The sequence below is a fragment of the Bos mutus genome, chromosome 19 (assembly GCF_027580195.1).
Source record: "Bos mutus isolate GX-2022 chromosome 19, NWIPB_WYAK_1.1, whole genome shotgun sequence".
NCBI classification, from domain to species: Eukaryota; Metazoa; Chordata; class Mammalia; order Artiodactyla; family Bovidae; genus Bos; species Bos mutus.
The window spans coordinates 24,211,171-24,228,197 of record NC_091635.1 but is presented as its reverse complement, the minus strand read 5'-3'; the positions used below and the strand labels follow the sequence as shown (position 1 = coordinate 24,228,197).

The window sequence follows — 17,027 nt, the reverse complement described above, 5'->3', positions numbered from 1 at the left end:
ATGTCGGGTTTTATGGTGATGGGATTAGTTTCCGGGTGGTCTTTGGCCAATCATTCTAATTCAGAGTCTTTCCTGGTGGCGCACGCATCACTCAGCCAAGATGGATGCTAGTGAGAGGGATTCTGGGAAGTGGACGGACACGTGGTGTCTCCTCTAGACCTTTCCCGAACTCTTCCAGTTGGTGATGGCTTATTAGTTCCATATTCCTTATCAGGATCTCCTGTCATAAAACAACTCATGCAAATGGTTACTATGGTGCCTGGCCAGGGTGGGTGGTTTCAATCAGTGTGCTTCCCCTAACAACTCCCCTCTGAGAGACTTTGTACTCAAGATACTTCTTGGGAATTGAGGCGGAGGTCTCTTTCTTCTGTAACTTCTTCCTGCTGTGCATGGGCGTAGGCCTGCCTAGCAGAGCAGAAGTCTCTCTCTACCTGATCTAAGTTGGGGTGTTCCACATCTGAAACCAGCTTCCACCCTTGCAGTAACAGCAATTTAGTTTGAAACTGCTGGAGTCTGCTGGAAATAAACTTTGCAGTCAGTAAATCTAGGGCCTGACGATTTTGTAGGACCATTGCAGCTAGGGAGTCTAACTGGGATTGTAGGCGTTGGAGGGTCCTTGCCGTTTTTTCTATGGATACAGCAGTGTCGGTAGAAAGCTGCTGAAATTTATGTAAAGAAGTTCCCCCCATAGCAACTCCTATCAAATCAGCGGTCAGTCCTAATGCCAGGAAAAAAGGGGTAAGTATTACTGCGCAACATATCCTCTGGTTGGTATATACTGGTGAAGGCAAAGAGGTATTACTCCAGGCCAGATCTATGTGGGGTGTAACATACCCTAGGGAGCAAGTTCCTGACCAAAAAGGTAGTAGGGATAAATAAGCTTTATCCCCAGATATGAAATAGACACCATAACTAGGTTTAAGCTGGGCAGCAAAACGGGTTTGCCAAAGAGGGACAGGATTTCCATCTGCCTTACAACTCGAACATGGCATAATGGAACAGGGGCAGTCTCTTAGTAGCTGGGAGGAGACTGTCACTCCACTTGCTGCAAAACCAGCAGCAGTGAGGGCATTTAGGAAGGGATTCAAGTGTTGTGAGGCATCCTGGGTTCTGTCCTCAAGGTAGAGAGTATTTCGTTTAGGCTCCCACCATAGGGTTAGGTTTTCAGGGGTAGGTACCCCTACAAGGGAATAACAGGGGTCAGAGTTGCCTGCCTGATTTAGAAACCAGGATGAACAGGTGTGGTTCTTTGGTCATCCAGAACAGAACATGGATTTTCGAGAATGCTTAATAGCATCCGAGGAGAGCCTCATGTTCGGGGATAGGTATAGTGTGTCAGTTCTGCCAGAACCTCTAGTTTCCAGACTTTGGCTAAATCGTAATACCCTAGTGAAATTTCTAGGTCCTGGTTTTTCCCATCAGTTTCAACAGTGAAGGTCACCGCACATTGTGAGTTGCCTAGATTTCCCACTGACACCCCTGTCAGGGAGTCGCTTTTTAGACAGACAGGGAAGGTCACTTGGGGAATGTTAGTCAAGAGAGAAAATAAGGGCTCAGGTGGGATTGCAGATGTTACCAAGTGGGTAAAGATAGACAGTTTTTGCTGATACCAAGGCATGAAGTTTTTTTCCCCTTTTTCCCAAAAGGCCATACCGCGACCAGATGGGGTGTGCTGGGTAACAGCATGTAGCTCAGCTGGAAGGGTGGGTCATTGATACCCTGGGATAGGGTGGACATACCCCCAACTTCTGCCATTAATGCAGATCAAGCAGGGGCTGGTTAGGTTGAGTTGAGAAGCAGTGTGGTTTGCAAGTGTATATGCCTCGTTTAGGGAGATATTAATAGCCACACAGAGAGATACGATTAGAAAGAGGAAGAACATCATATGATGCATTTTTACTTATCTGAGGGAGAGTTGATGGGGTTCCGCCTGAACAAGAGTCTGAGATCTTCAACAGGTTCACAGGAATAATTGTCCTCTGGTTTTGGAGTCTTAGTCCCCGTCGCCCCCTCCTGTAGACCATGGGGTTTTATTCTAGAATTGTGGACCCAGGAAGATAGACCCTTCACCTTCACAGCAGTTGAGGTTACTAGAACAACCTGATATGGTCCTGTCCATTTCTCGGACAGCTGGCTTGGACTCCCTTTTTCTTGCCAGGTCTTTACTAATACTTGGTCCCCAGGCTCTACCTGGGGATTTTTCAAGTTTTCCTGTGGTCTATGGAGGATCTGTTCTCCATGTCATTGGAGTTCTTGTTGAAACCTTCCCAGGTCAATTATATGTTTTAAGCGAGTATTGGCATCCTCATCAAAAAACAAATCAGAAGAATGGACGTCCATACATCATTTCATAAGGGCTTAATAATAGTGGCCGTTTGGGGGCTGTCCGTACCCTCATGAGGGCTGTGGGTAGCATATGGATCCACTTATTATGTGTTTCTTGACACAGCTTGGCCAGAGCCCTTTTAAGAGTCTGGTTGGCTCTCTCTACCTTTCCTGAAGCTTGAGGCCTCCGGTTGAGTGAAGGCGGTATTTTATGCCTAAGCATGCGGCCAGGTTCTGGGATATTGTGGCTGTAAATGAGGGCCCTCTGTCACTCTGAAGTGATCGAGGCAACCCAAACCTAGGTACTGTCTCCTTCAGCAGAGCTTTACAGACTTCTGTGGCTCTCTCTGTCTTAGTAGGGAATGCTTCAATCCATCCTGTGAACATGTCAATAAAGTCAATAAAGACTAGCAAATAAGAAAACCCTTGGGTCTTTGGCATGGCTGTAAAAGCCACCTGGCAGTCCTCTCCTGGGTATGATCCCCGATGTTGGACAGGTTTAATTAGAGGAGGTGGCAAGGGTCTGGTTTTGGGGTTATTTCTTAGACAGGTATCACAATTCTGTGTGACCTAACAACCTTAGCCAACTGGGGATGGTAGAGAATAGGCTTGAGCAAGGTTTCCAGATTCTCTCTTCCAAAATGGGTACTTTTATGTAAGGAGTTAATAATTCTCCAAACCTGAGAGTCAGGGAGTATTACCTTGGGCCTGATCAGTCTGAAACCACCCATGTGACCCAATCTCCCAGCCCCGCTCAGCATATCGGGAATGTTCCTCTGGAGTATAATCTGGAGTCAGGGTTTCCTTGGGGAAAAGGGGGCAGATAGTAGTGATAGGGCTAGCTTCCCTAGCAGCTCGTTTTGCCTCCTGATCAGCTTTTCTATTTCCCTGGGCCTCCTCTTCTTGCCCCTTTTGGTGACATTTACAGTGGATGACAGCTAATTTTGCAGGAAGTTTGACTGCCTCCAGGAGCCTGAGAATGAGCTCTTTGTGTTTAATAGGAGAGCTTCGAGCACTGAGCATCCCTCTTTCTTCCCAAATTCCTGCATGGGTGTGCAGGATGAGGAAAGCATACTTAGAGTCCATATACACATTAATCCTCTTTCCTTCCCCTAATTCCAAAGCTCTTGTCAGGGCAAAAAGTTCAGCTTTCTTTTCAGACCCACTTTCCTTAGTTTCTTCTAGGCTCACTACAGCATATCCTGCTTTCCTCTCTCCCTTTTCTACAAAACTACTGCGATCTGTGTACCATTTGTCCTCTGGGTCAGAAAAAGGTGTCTCTGATAGGTCCGGGCGAGAAGAGTATAACTCGTCTATGATTTGCATGCATTGGTGATCTAAAGGGGAAGTAGGGGGATCTGGCAGTAAGGTGGCTGGATTTAAAGTCTGACAGACCCTCAACTTTATTTCTGGAGTGTCAAGGAGGAGGGCTTGGTATTGGGTGATCCTTCCCCCTGTCATCCACCTATCCCCTTTAGTTTCCAAGACTGCTTGCACCTGGTGAGGTGTATACACTGTGGTGGCTGACCCAGGGTCAGCTTAGATGCCTCCTTAACCATAAGAGCGGTGGCCACTACTGCCGGAGGCAAGTGGGCCACCCTCTGGCCACCTCATCTAGTTGTTTTGAGAGATAAGCCACGGGTTGTAATACAGGCCCCATCATTTGTCCTAACATCCCAAGAGCAGTTCCTATCCTTTCAGAAACATAAAGCTTGAAAGGCTTTTCCAGGTTTGGGAGGCCTAAAGCTGGGGCTGTAGTGATAGACTCTTTTAGGGCATTAAAGGCCACCTTGCAGGTCTCATCCCAGTCGAGTGGCTCTTCCTCTTTCCCTCTTAACTTTTCATATAGGGGTTGGGCCAGATTGCCATAATTAGGAATCCAGATCCTGCAAAACCCAGTAATTCCTAAAAATCCTCTAAGCTGTTTTTTTGTTTGGGGATATGGGGTATTTAAGATGAGGGATTTCCTCTGGGGGTCGAGCATTCTTTTTCCTTCCATAATTATAAATCCAAGATATTTTACTTGGGTTAAGTTAATCTGAGCTTTCTTGGGGGGTACTCGATAACCCTTTTCATACAGGAAATTTAGAGTTTTAACAGTGTCCCTTTGAGAGCTGGTAAAGTCTGGACTAGCTATAAGCAAGTCATCCACATATTGTATTAGATTGCTGTTCTTTAAAGTTAATTCCCTTAGTTCCCTCCCCAAAGAAGTCCCGAAAATATGAGGGCTGTCCCTAGACCCTTGTGGTAGTCGAGTCCAGCAGAGTTGTATGGCCTCCCTTGTTTCCAAGTCCCGCCACTCAAAAACAAAGAGTTTTTGGGATTCAGGATGGAGAGGAATGCAGAAGAAGGCATCTTTAAGATCCAAGACTGAGAAGTACTTAGCATTTCCTGGGACTTGGGATAGGAGGGTATACGGATTTAGGACTATGGGGTGGATGGGAACCACAGCTTCATTAACAGCTCTTAGATCCTGGACGAATCAATAAGATCCATCTGGTTTTTTAACAGGCAAGATTGGAGTATTGTAGGGAGACTCACAGGTGATTAGAATTCCAGTATCTCGATATTTGTTAACTAATGGTCTAAGACCTTCAAGAGCTTCTGGTTTTAAGGGATATTGTCTTTTCCAGGGGTAGGGAGCATTTGGCCTCAGAAGAATCTTTACTGGTGGAACATTTATGGCTAGACCAGGGCTGGAGACATCCCACACCTGGGGATTGACCTCATCTAAGAAAGGGACAGACTCCTCCTAGACAGACACTAGGCAAAGGAAATTATCGACTTCTAGCTTTCCCCAAGTCACTCTGGTCTGGAGGCGGCAAAGAAGGTCTCTCCCCAGTAGGGGAGCAGGGCAACCAGGGATGTATAAAAGGGGTGGGTTCCTTGCCAGTTGCCCACCTTACAATCGAGGGGCTTAGTAAAATTTCGGCTTTGGGGTTTTCCATCTACCCCTATCACTGTTTTAGTCTGGGAGTCTAAAGGTCCTAATCGGAAAGGAAGAACAGAGAAGGCAGCCCCCGTGTCTAAAAGAAAGTTCACATCCTTACTTTCTATTTGTAGAGTCACCCAAGGGTCGAGAGGAGTGATCTGGACCTCACCATTCACGGGGGTTTCTTGAGCTGCTGGGCACCATCAGTCCCAGTCGCCCAGGACTAATACAGAGGGAGCAGGTTTAGGGGTCTCCACACGCCTTCCCTTAGGGCGATATGGGCACTCCCTTTTCCAATGCCCATCCTCTTTGCAGTAGGCACACTGGGTGTGTCTCAGCCGCGGTGGATTGTTAAGATCCTTTTTCCTTCCTTGCTCTCCCCTGGACTCTCGAGTAGTGGCAGGATGAATCAAAACCAGGATTTTAGCCTGTTGTTGGGCCAAGGCCTGGGTCTGCCTTTCTATTCTATCTTTTCGGGCTTCCTTTTGCTCCCTTTTTGCTTCGTTCTCCTGGTCCCTGTTCAAAAACACCCTATTTGCCTCCTCCACCAAATCGGAAATTTGGGTCTCTGGTCCTTTTCCTAGTTTTTGTAATTTTCTCCTTATGTCTGGGGCTGCCTGGGTTACGAAGGAATGGGCCAACAGGACTCTTCCTTCCATACTTTTTAGATCTGTCTTGGTAAAGTTTTTAAAGGCTTCTGTGAGTCTGCGCAAAAAAAAAGAGCTGGATTTTAATTTTCTTCCTGTGTAACCTCTTTTATCTTATTATAATTAACAACCTTTTGGACACCCTGGGTCATTCCCTGTAGTAGGCAAGTAATGAGGCGTCTTAAGGATTCCTTTCCTGCCCTTGTATTAGGATCCCAGTCTGGCTCTGTAGAGGGGATTGCCTCTTTGGCAGGCGCCAGACTGACATCTACCCACTTTCTTTCATCAGCCACTTTTCTAGCCTAATCTAGGATTCGATCTTTTTCCTCATCATTACAACAGCGGGTGAGGATGACCATTATATCCCTCCAGGTGAGGGAGAAGTTAAGGCTAAGACACTCAAATTCATCCTTAAATTTTTGGGGGTTCTCGGAATATGAGCCCAGTTGTTCCTTGCATTGGGTAATGTCTTGCATAGAGAACGGAATATGAACGTGCATAGTTCCCCCCTCCCGTCTGGTACCTCTATTAGGGGGCAGATTTTGTCTGAGGATGACCTTTCCTTCTGTGGAGGACAAAGCTTACTTCCTGATCGTAAACCCATGGGGGAGGGGGCATATGGAGGCGGAGCCGAGGCGATGGTGAGTGACTTCCCTTCAGATCCCATGACTTCTGGGCCCAGCCTCCTGACTTCCGGGTCCGAGCTCATGACTCCCGGGTGTGTCTTACCCTCCTTTCCCAGTGACTTCTCTGCTGAAGCAGAGGAGGTCAAGAGAAGGTCAAGGGGATCTTCTGTATCAGACCTTGCTAAAAGGATTTTGGAAGAGCGTTTATCAAATTCCTCAAGCTTATATTTTCCCTTTTTCCCGGAATCCTGGTTCAGTTCAGTTCAGTTCAGTTCAGTCACTCAGTCATGTCCGACTCTTTGCGACCCCATGAATCACAGCACGTCAGGCCTCTCTGTCTATCTCCAACTCCAGGAGTTCACTCAGACTCACGTCCATCGAGTCGGTGATGCCATCAGCCATCTCATCCTCTGTCGTCCCCTTCTCCTCCTGCCCCCAATCCCTCCCAGCATCAGAGTCTTTTCCAATGAGTCAACTCTTCGCATCAGGTGGCCAAAGTACTAGAGTTTCAGCTTTAGCATCAGTCCTTCCAAAGAAATCCCGGGGCTGATCTCCTTCAGAATGGACTGGTTGGATCTCCTTGCAGTCCAAGAGACTCTCAAGAGTCTTCTCCAACAACACAGTTCAAAAGCATCAATTCTTTGGCACTCAGCTTTCTTCACAATCCAACTCTCACATCCATACATGACCACAGGAAAAACCATAGCCTTGACTAGACGAACCTTTGTTGGCAAAGTAATGTCTCTGCTTTTGAATATGCTATCTGGGTTGGTCATAACTTTTCTTCCAAGGAGTAAGCATCTTTTAATTTCATAGCTGCAATCACCATCTGCAGTGATTTTGGAGCCCCCCAAAATAAAGTTTGTCACTGTTTCCACTGTTTCCCCATCTATTTCCCATGAAGTGATGAGACCAGATGCCATGATCTTCGTTTTCTGAATGTTGAGTTTTAAGCCAACTTTTTCACCCTCCTCCTGGTAGAGGGCCATAAAGGCCTGGACATAGGGAACCTCCTTGTATTTACCCTCGTGTTTGCAGTATAGAGTGAGCTGTAAAATGGTGTTGTATCCAAGTGATCCCGACTGCGGCCATTTTTCCCCTCCTTCCAGGGAGTAAGTAGGCCAGTACTGAGTACAGTATTTGATAGGTTTTTTCTTTTTTAGCTCTTCCAGTTGGTGTCCCTCCCAGTGAGCCAAAAGACAACCCAGCAGGGTGTCTAAAGGGAAGCTAGGCTTATTTCCCATTTTAGTGACAGTATAGTTTATATCTCATTCCCAGGGGACAAGTATTGGGGTGGATGCCCCTATATCTGACTCTAGAGAGATTGTAAGCTCTCTCCTGGTCCCAAATTGCCTGATTGTATATGCGCCAAAGGAAATGTTCAGTAGTAAGCACAATCAACGGTGCTGTAGGACTGGTCCCGAAAGGTGAATTAACCCCTAATGATGTGTCTAGGGTGTTAATTTTTACCCAAGACCAGGTGCGACTATACTGAACCCCGTTAATCACTTCCACATGGAAGCACTCAGCCAAATGCTCAATTAAATGGCTGAATTTATAGAAACAGGGCACCCAATGGAGGGCTTCTAACGCCCTATTGTCTCCCCAAGAACACAAAGCACAATTGATGGGGAGCAGAGAGTGTAGCCTCTCAGAAAATCTCTTGCAAAGACCCAGAACTTCAGGTCCGAGTATCAGCAGACAGAGTGAATAAAAATAACTTGGGTCTTCACAGAGAGGAAAAGAGGCCAGGTTGAGAGAAGGAGTGGGAAGAGACAAAAGGTGGAAGAGACAAAAGAGAAAGAGGAAAAAGAAAAAAGGGGTGGCCTTACAGACGTCCCCTGCCACCTACAGATACCCAGGCATTACGGGGCTTTTTCCTGGGCCTCCAGAGAAGGGAGGACTGGAACTTGGCCCTACCAGAAATCAGAACCAGAATTCGAGTTCTCTGCCAAGAGGAGGTGATCAGTCTCCAATCCTCAGCTCAGGCTGAGGCCCTTTGACCAGACTCCTGCGTGCAGGACCGGGGGACTAGAAAAATAGGATGGGATAGGTTGAAAGGAGGGGTGAGATAAAAGGGGGTCAACAAAATCTCTTGTCCTTACCCGGTCAGGGCACCCTGGCCAGTTGTCCGTGTCAGGAGGAGACCAGGGACAAACGAGTCCCAGTTGCAGCTGCTGGGTCAGATCCGTCGGCAGGCGAGCTGGTCCTGGAGTACCCCAAGCGGTCTGGATGTCAGCCTCAGTAAAAATGGGGGTGTCCCTTCGTGGTAGCCAGTTGTTGTAGGAAGGGGGGGACCCCTACAGGGTCCCAAAGGTGGGCTCTCGTTTAACACTCGGGAAAGAATTGTCCGAGGAGACACATGCTGAGCAAGCAAGAGATTTTATTGGAAAGGGCACCCGGGTGGAGAGCAGTAGGGTAAGGGAACCCAGGAGAACTGCTCTGCTGCGTGGCTCACAATGTCGGGTTTTATGGTGATGGGATTAGTTTCCGGGTGGTCTTTGGCCAATCATTCTAATTCAGAGTCTTTCCCTGGTGGTGCACGCATCACTCAGCCAAGATGGATGCTAGTGAGAGGGATTCTGGGAAGTGGACGGACACGTGGTGTCTCCTCTAGACCTTTCCCGAACTCTTCCAGTTGGTGATGGCTTATTAGTTCCATATTCCTTATCAGGATCTCCTGTCATAAAACAACTCATGCAAATGGTTACTATGGTGCCTGGCCAGGGTGGGTGGTTTCAATCAGTGTGCTTCCCCTAACAGTAGTAGATGCAGGTTAGGTTAGAAAACTGTAGCTTGGATATTAGGTTATGAAGGGCCTGTAATAGGCCTCCCAGTTGGCTCTAGTGGTAAAGAACCCAGCTGCTAATGCAGAAGACACAGGAGATGTGGTTCAGTCCCTGGGTTGGGAAGATCCCCTGGAGTAAGAAATGGCAATCATGCCAGTATTCTTGCCTGGAGAATCCCATGGACAGAGGAGCCTGGCGGGCTATAGTCCATGGGGTTGCAAAGAGTCAGACATGACTGAAGTAGCTTAGCACAAGCACTAGCATACATATATATCTATTCTTTTTCAGATTCTTTTCCACTATAGGCTATTACAAGATACTGAATATAGTTCCTTGTGCTGTAGAGTAAATCCTTGCTGTTTACCTATTTTATATATAACAGTGTTTATCTATTAATCCCAGTTCCTAATATATCTGTCCCCCTCCTTGGTAGTTATAGTCTGACCTATCTTCCAGTCTTGTCAAATTCTCTGTGAAATTCATCCACTTAAGCTTTCAGTACTGTTATTTTTTTATTTCTAAAATTCCTGTGTCTTTTTATATTCTCCAATTTTGTGTTTGGGAAGCAAAAGGCAAAGGAGAAAGGGAAGGATATGCCCAAGTGAATGCAGAGTTCCAGAGAACAGCAAAGAGATAAGAAAACCTTCTTAAGTGAACAGTGCAAAGAAATAGAGAAAAACAATAGAATGGAAAAGACTGGAGATCTCTTTGAGAAAATTGGGAGATAACAAGGGAGCATTTCATGCAAAAATGGGCACAATAAAGGACAGAAACAACAAGGACCTAACAGAAGCAGAAGCGATTAAGAAGAGGTGGTAAGGATACACAGAAGAACTATAAAGGTCTTAATGACCTGGATAATCATGATGGTCTGGTCACTCCCTAGAGCCAGACATCCTGGAGTGTGGTGTCAAGTGGGCCTTAGAGAGCATTACTATGTACAAAGCTAGTGGAGGTGATGGAATTCCAGCTGAGCTATTTCAAATCCTAAAAGATGATGCTGTGAAAGTGCTGCACTCAATATGTCAGAAAATTTGGAAAACTCAGCAGTAGCCACAGGACTGGAAAAGGTCAGTTTTCATTCCAATCCCAAAGAAAGGCAATACCAAAGAATGTTCAGACTACCACACAGTTGAACTCATTTTACATGCTAGCAAGGTAATGCTCAAAATCCTTCAAGCTAGGCTTCAGCAGTACGTGAACTGAGAACTTCCAGATGTACAAGCTGGGGTTAGAAAAGGCAAAGGAGGGACTTCCCTGGTGGTCCAGCGGGTAAGACTCTGTGCTCCCAATGCAGGAGGTCATGGTTCAATCTCTGGTTAGGGAACTTGATCCCACATGCTGCAGCTAAGGCCGGGAACAGCCAAATAAATAAATAAAATAAATAAATATTGAAAAAAAAGAAAAGGCAAAGGAACCAGAGACCAAATTGCGAACGTCTGTTGGATCATAGAAAAAAAGGGAATTCAAAAAAAAACTGCTTCTGCTTTACTGACTACCCTAAATCCTTTGACTCTGTGAATCACAACAAACTGTGAAAAGTTCTTAAAGAGATGGGGATACCAGGCCACATTACCTGCCTCCTGAGAAACCTGTATGCTGGTCAAGAAGTAACAGTTAGAACCATCCATGGAACAGCAGACTGGTTCAAAATTAGGAAAGGAGTACATCGAGACTGTATATTGTCACTCTGCTTATTTAACTTATATGTAGAGTACATCATGCAAAATGCTGGGGTGGGTGAAGCACAAGCTGGAATCAAGATTGCTGGGGGAAATATCAAAACATCAGATATGCAGATGATACCACTCTAACGGCAGAAAGTGAAGAGGAACTAAAGAGCCCCTTATGAGGGTGAAAGAGAAAAGTGAAAAAGTTGGCTTAAAATTCAACATTCAGAAAACTAATATCATGGCATCTGGTCCCATCACTTCATGCAAATAGATGGGGGGAAAAATGGAAGCAGTGACAGATTGTATTTTTTTGGGCTCCAGAATCACTTCGGACTATGACTGCAGTCATAAATCTAAAAGACACTTACTCATTGGAAGAAAAGCTGTGACCAACCTAGATAGCATTTTAAAAAGCAGAGGCATCACTTTACCGACAAAGGTCCACATAGTCAAAGCTATTGTTACTGAAATTGCAAGTCCATATGCCTGATGCGGTGAGGCCCATCAATATTCAACATTAGAGTTTGGAATAGAGAAAGGTTTATTACAGATTCATAGAAGGAGATGAATCTGTAATCTGCTCATGCCCTAAGATCCCCAAAGTTACTGAAAGCTTTCAGCAAGTCCCTTTAAAAGCAGAAGGTGAGGGATGGGCGTGGTTAGTTGTTGCAGACTTCTCCGTGTCAGATCCTTTGTTCTTGAGGTCTGGTCGGAGAAGGTAATGGTAACCTACTCCAGTACTCTTGCCTGGAGAATCCCATGGACGGAGGAGCCTGGTAGGCTACAGTCCATGGGGTCTCGAAGAGTCTGACACAACTGAGCGACTTCACTTTCACTTTTCACTTTCATGCATTGGAGAAGGAAATGGCAACCCACTCCAGTATTCTTGCCTGGAGAATCCCAGGGACAGAGGAGCCTGTTGGGCTGCCGTCTATGGGGTCACACAGAGTCAGACACAACTGATGCGACTTAGCAGTAGCAGCAGCAGCAGCATGGTCAGGTAACCATGTTCCTGTAAATCTCTACCAGATAAATGTTATTCTCTGTCCTGACAAGAAAAGACAAAGTCCCAAGGCACAACTTTCACCCCAAAGCCCCAGTCCTGGCTAAGAGGAGGCAGATCTCAGTTGGTAGCTCTTTCAGGGCCAGGCTCCCACATCCTGCCCAACTGTCATCCCTGAGGGAGCCAGGCATCCAACCCAACTGGCCCTCAGTTTGCTCAGGCCACCCAAGTGGGGAGACCAGATCTCTCAGACTGCAACTCACACAAATGGCCACTGCTATTAGGTTGCAGAGACAGAGATGGGGGAGAGGTTCACTGCTGCCTCAAGGGCTGAGCCAAGGCTAGTGGAAGGGGCCTTAGTGAGAGCTCTGGAGCCCTACAGGATGTAGTCCCCAGTCTGTTCCCTGGGCTGGCCAGCTGACCTTCTGGCCCAAGTCTGGGTAAGCTGGAGGCCCACCAGGAGAAGGCCTGAATCTGCCTCTTATGTCAGTCTCCACTGGATGACCACCATACCACCGCCTGTTGACTCAGTCACCTCCCTAGTGATTGACAGGTACTAGTGGGCGGGGCACACTGCAGCCCTGACCAATAGTTGAGCAAGACAACTAACGGTCACTCACTGATGGTTGGTTGCTGTGGTCAGGGCCCACTGAGGCAGGGAGCAATGGCTGAGCAAGACCTGATGCTTAGTAACAGGGGGGAGAGTAATAAGACACAGCAATGGCTACCTGCTAAGGGCTGTGCTCTTCCTGCTCTGTTACAGGAACATCAAGAGCTTCTAAAATCAGGGAGAGAAAACCCTGACATCCCTGTAGAAGAAAAGGCTAGAGCAGGGCTTCTTCGTGGGCCAGAGACTCCTGAGGGCCCCAGTGACCTCCTTAGGGAGTCTGTAAGGTCAGAACTGTTTCATGATAGTATTAAGATGCTAGTTGCCTTTTTCACTATGCTGACTTGGACACTGATGATGCAGGGGCCATGATGGAAAACTGCTGCTGGTACCTTCACTTGAACTGGTGGGAGTTGCATTCTTCCCACCACACCCAGGGGAAACTTTAGAATATCCTTGATGAAATGGTTAAATCAATTGATTTTTTTAAAAATACCAATTTTGAACTTTCCTGGAAGTCCAGTGGTTAAGGCTTTGTAGTTCCAGTGCAAGGGGTGAGGGCTCAATCCCTGGTGGGGGAATGAAGATCCTGCATGTGGCATGAAGAAAAATAAACAATTTAAAAATATATCTTTTGATGAACAGTAAAACATTCCTAAAACAGACTGAAGTGCAGTTGTTGCCTCAAGAAAAAGTGCTTGTGCAATTTGAGCAGGGAGCTGAACTGTCTTTTTTTTTTATAACCACTTTTTAAAATTTATTTTTTAATTGAAGGATAATTGCTTAACAGAATTTTGTTGTTTTCTGCCAAATACCAATATGAATCAGCCACAGGTATACGTATGTCCCCTCCGTATTGAACCTCCCTCCCCACCACACCCTCTAAGTTGTTACAGAGCTCCTGTTTGAGTTCTGAGTCATATAGCAAATTCCCATTGCTTATCTATTTTACATATGGTAATGTAAGTTTCCATGTTACTCTCTATATATCTCACCCACTCCCTCCTCCCCATCCTCGCCATGTCCATAAGTCTGTTCTCTCTGTCTGTTTCTCCATTGCTGCCCTTCTAATAAATTAATCAGTACCATTTTTCTAGATTCCACATATATGTGTTAGTATACAATATTTATCTTTCTCTTTCTGACATGCTTCACTCTGTATAAATAAGCTCTAGGTTCATCCACCTCATTAGAACTGACTCTAATGCATTCCTTTTTATGGCTGAGGAATATTCCATTGCATGTATGTACCACAGCTTCTTTATCCATTCATCTGTTGATGGACATCTAGGTTGCTTCCATGTTCTAGCTATTGTAAATAACGTTGCAATGAACATTGGAGTACACTGTCTTTTTCATTTTGGTTTCCTCAGGGTATATACCTAGTGGTGGGATTGCTGGGTCAAATGGTGATTTTATTCCTAGATTTTTAAAGTGATCTCCACACCGTCTTCCATAGTGGCTGCATCAGTTTACATTCCCACCAACAGTGCAAGAGAATTCCCTTTTCTCCACACCTTCTCCCTCATTTATTATTTGTAGACTTTTTGATTATAACCGTTCTGACTGGTGTGAGGTGATATCTCATTGTAGTTTTGATTTGCAATTCTCTAATAATGAGCAGCGTTGAGCATCTTTTCATGTGTTTGTTAGCCTCTGTATGTCTTTGGAGAAATGTCTGTTTGGTCTTTTTCCCACTTTTTGATTGGGTTGTTTGTTTTTCTGGTATTGACTTGTATGGGCTGCTTGTATATTTTGGAAATTAATCCTTTGTCAGTTGTTTCATTTGCTGTTATTTTCTCCCATTCTAAGAGTTGTCTTCACCTTGTTTATAGTTTCCTTTGCTATGCAAAAGCTTTTAAGTTTAATTAGGTCCCACTTGTTTATTTTTGTTTTTACTTTCATTACTCTAGGAGGTGGATCATAGAGGATCTTGCTTCGATTTATGTCATCAAGTTGAACTAGCTGCTTTTTAATTGAAATATTTTTTTGTTTAAAGAATGAATAAAAATGAAGAATAAGCTGGTTATTCAGACTTCTGTTTTTGGTAGATATCTCTTTTAAAAACAACCAAGTGATCTTGTCCATTTGAAGAAAACACCTGGTAGTACTTGTTATCAATCACAAAATTCAAGCTTTCCAAAAATCAGAACTTTGTAAGACTTATTTCTACTGCAATGAGTTTGAAAGTCTTATTATTTAGAGACCTTTCTGATGAGACTGGTGTCGATATTAATGAATGAATTCTCTGTATTGCATTAAAAATGCAGCATAGCTCAGTGAACCAATATTTTCCATAGGAATGATCAGATCAGATCAGTTCAGTTCAGTCGCTCAGTCGTGTCCGACTCTGTGACCCCATGAATCGCAGCACGCCAGGCCTCCCTGTCCATCACCAACTCCCGGAGTTCACTCAGACTCACGTGCATCAAGTCAGTGATGCCATCCAGCCATCTCATCCTCTGTCGTCCCCTTCTCCTCCTGCCCCCAATCCCTCCAACATCAGAGTCTTTTCCAATGAGTCAACTCTTCGCATGAGGTGGCCAAAGTACTGGAGTTTCAGCTTTAGCATCATTCCTTCAAAGAACACCCAGGGCTGATCTCCTTCAGAATGGACTGGTTGGATCTCCTTGCAGTCCAAGGGACTCTCAAGAGTCTTCTCCAACACCACAGTTCAAAACCATCAATTCTTCGGCACTCAGCCTTCTTCACAGTCCAACTCTCACATCCATACATGACCACTGGAAAAACCATAGCCTTGACTAGACGGACCTTTGTTGGCAAAATAATGTCTCTGCTTTTGAATATGCTATCTAGGTTGGTCATAACTTTCCTTCCAAGGAGTAAGCGTCTTTTAATTTCATGGCTGCAGTCACCATCTGCAGTGATTTTGGAGCCCAGAAAAATAAAATCTGACACTGTTTCCACTGTTTCCCCATCTATTTCCCATGAAGTGATGGGACCGGATGCCATGATCTTTGTTTTCTGAATGTTGAGCTTTAAGCCAACTTTTTCACTCTCCACTTTCACTTTCATCAAGAGGCTTTTTAGTTCCTCTTCACTTTCTGCCATAAGGGTGGTGTCATCTGCATATCTGAGGTTACTGATATTTCTCCCGGCAATCTTGATTCCAGCTTGTGTGTCTTCCAGTCGGGCGTTTCTCATGATGGACTCTGCATAGAAGTTAAATAAACAGGGTGACATATACATATACATATACAGCCTTGACATACTCCTTTTCCTATTTGGAACCAGTCTGTTGTTCCATGTCCAGTTCTAACTGTTGCTTCCTGACCTGCATACAGATTTCTCAAGAGGCAGATCAGGTGGTCTGGTATTCCCATTTCTTTCAGAATTTTCCACAGTTTATTGTGATCCACACAGTCAAAGGCTTTGGCATAGTCAATAAAGCAGAAATAGTGGTTTTTCTGGAACTCACTTGCTTTTCCATGATCCAGCAGATGTTGGCAATTTGATCTCTGGTTCCTCTGCTTTTTCTAAAACATCAGGAAGTTCACAGTTCACATATTGCTGAAGCCTGGCTTGGAGAATTTTGAGCATCACTTTACTAGCATGTGAGATGAATGCAATTGTGCAGTAGTTTGAGCATTCTTTGGCATTGCCTTTCTATGGGATTGGAATGAAAACTGACCTTTTCCAGTTCTGTGGCCACTGCTGAGTTTTCCAAATTTGCTGGCATATTGAGTGCAGCACTTTCACAGCATCATCTTTCAGAATTTGGAATAGCTCAACTGGAATTCTATCACCTTCACTAGCTTTGTTCGTAGTGATGCTTTCCAAGGCCCACTTGACTTCACATTCTAGGATGTCTGGCTCTAGGTCAGTGATCACACCATCATGATTATCTGGGTCGTGAAGATCTTTTTTGTACAGTTCTTCTGTGTATTCTTGCCACCTCTTCTTAATATCTTCTGCTTCTGTCAGGTCCATACCATTTCTGTCCTTTATCGAGCCCATCTTTGCATGAAATGTTCCTTTGGTATCTCTGATTTTCTTGAAGAGATCTCTAGTCTTTCCCATTCTGTTGTTTTCCTCTATTTCTTTGCATCGATTGCTAAAGAAGGCTCTCATCTCTTTTTGCTATTCTTTGGAACTCTGCATTCAGATGTTTATATCTTCCCTTTTCTCCTTTGCTTTTCGCTTCTCTTCTTTTCACAGCTATTTGTAAGGCCTCCCCAGACAGCCATTTTGCTTTTTTGCATTTCTTTTCCATGGGGATGGTCTTGATCCCTGTCTCCTGTACAATGTCACGAACCTCATTCCATAGTTCATCAGGCAGTCAGTCTATCTTGCATGGTGTTATAAAATCAAGTGTAGGTAAAAGATCCATTCAAAGTCCAAATGATACCAATGAAAAAGGTTCATTGATATCGTTTCAGATTCCATGTTGCTGCTAACCTTTAC

The 17,027-nt window shown here is 45.0% G+C and overlaps 1 protein-coding gene across 1 annotated transcript in view; it reads left to right on the top strand.

The window, feature by feature from the left end:
* B4GALNT2 (beta-1,4-N-acetyl-galactosaminyltransferase 2 (SID blood group)) overlaps positions 1–17,027 on the top strand; it is a 73,612-nt gene that overhangs the window by 10,295 nt on the left and 46,290 nt on the right. The gene's annotated exons all lie outside the window — the stretch shown is intronic.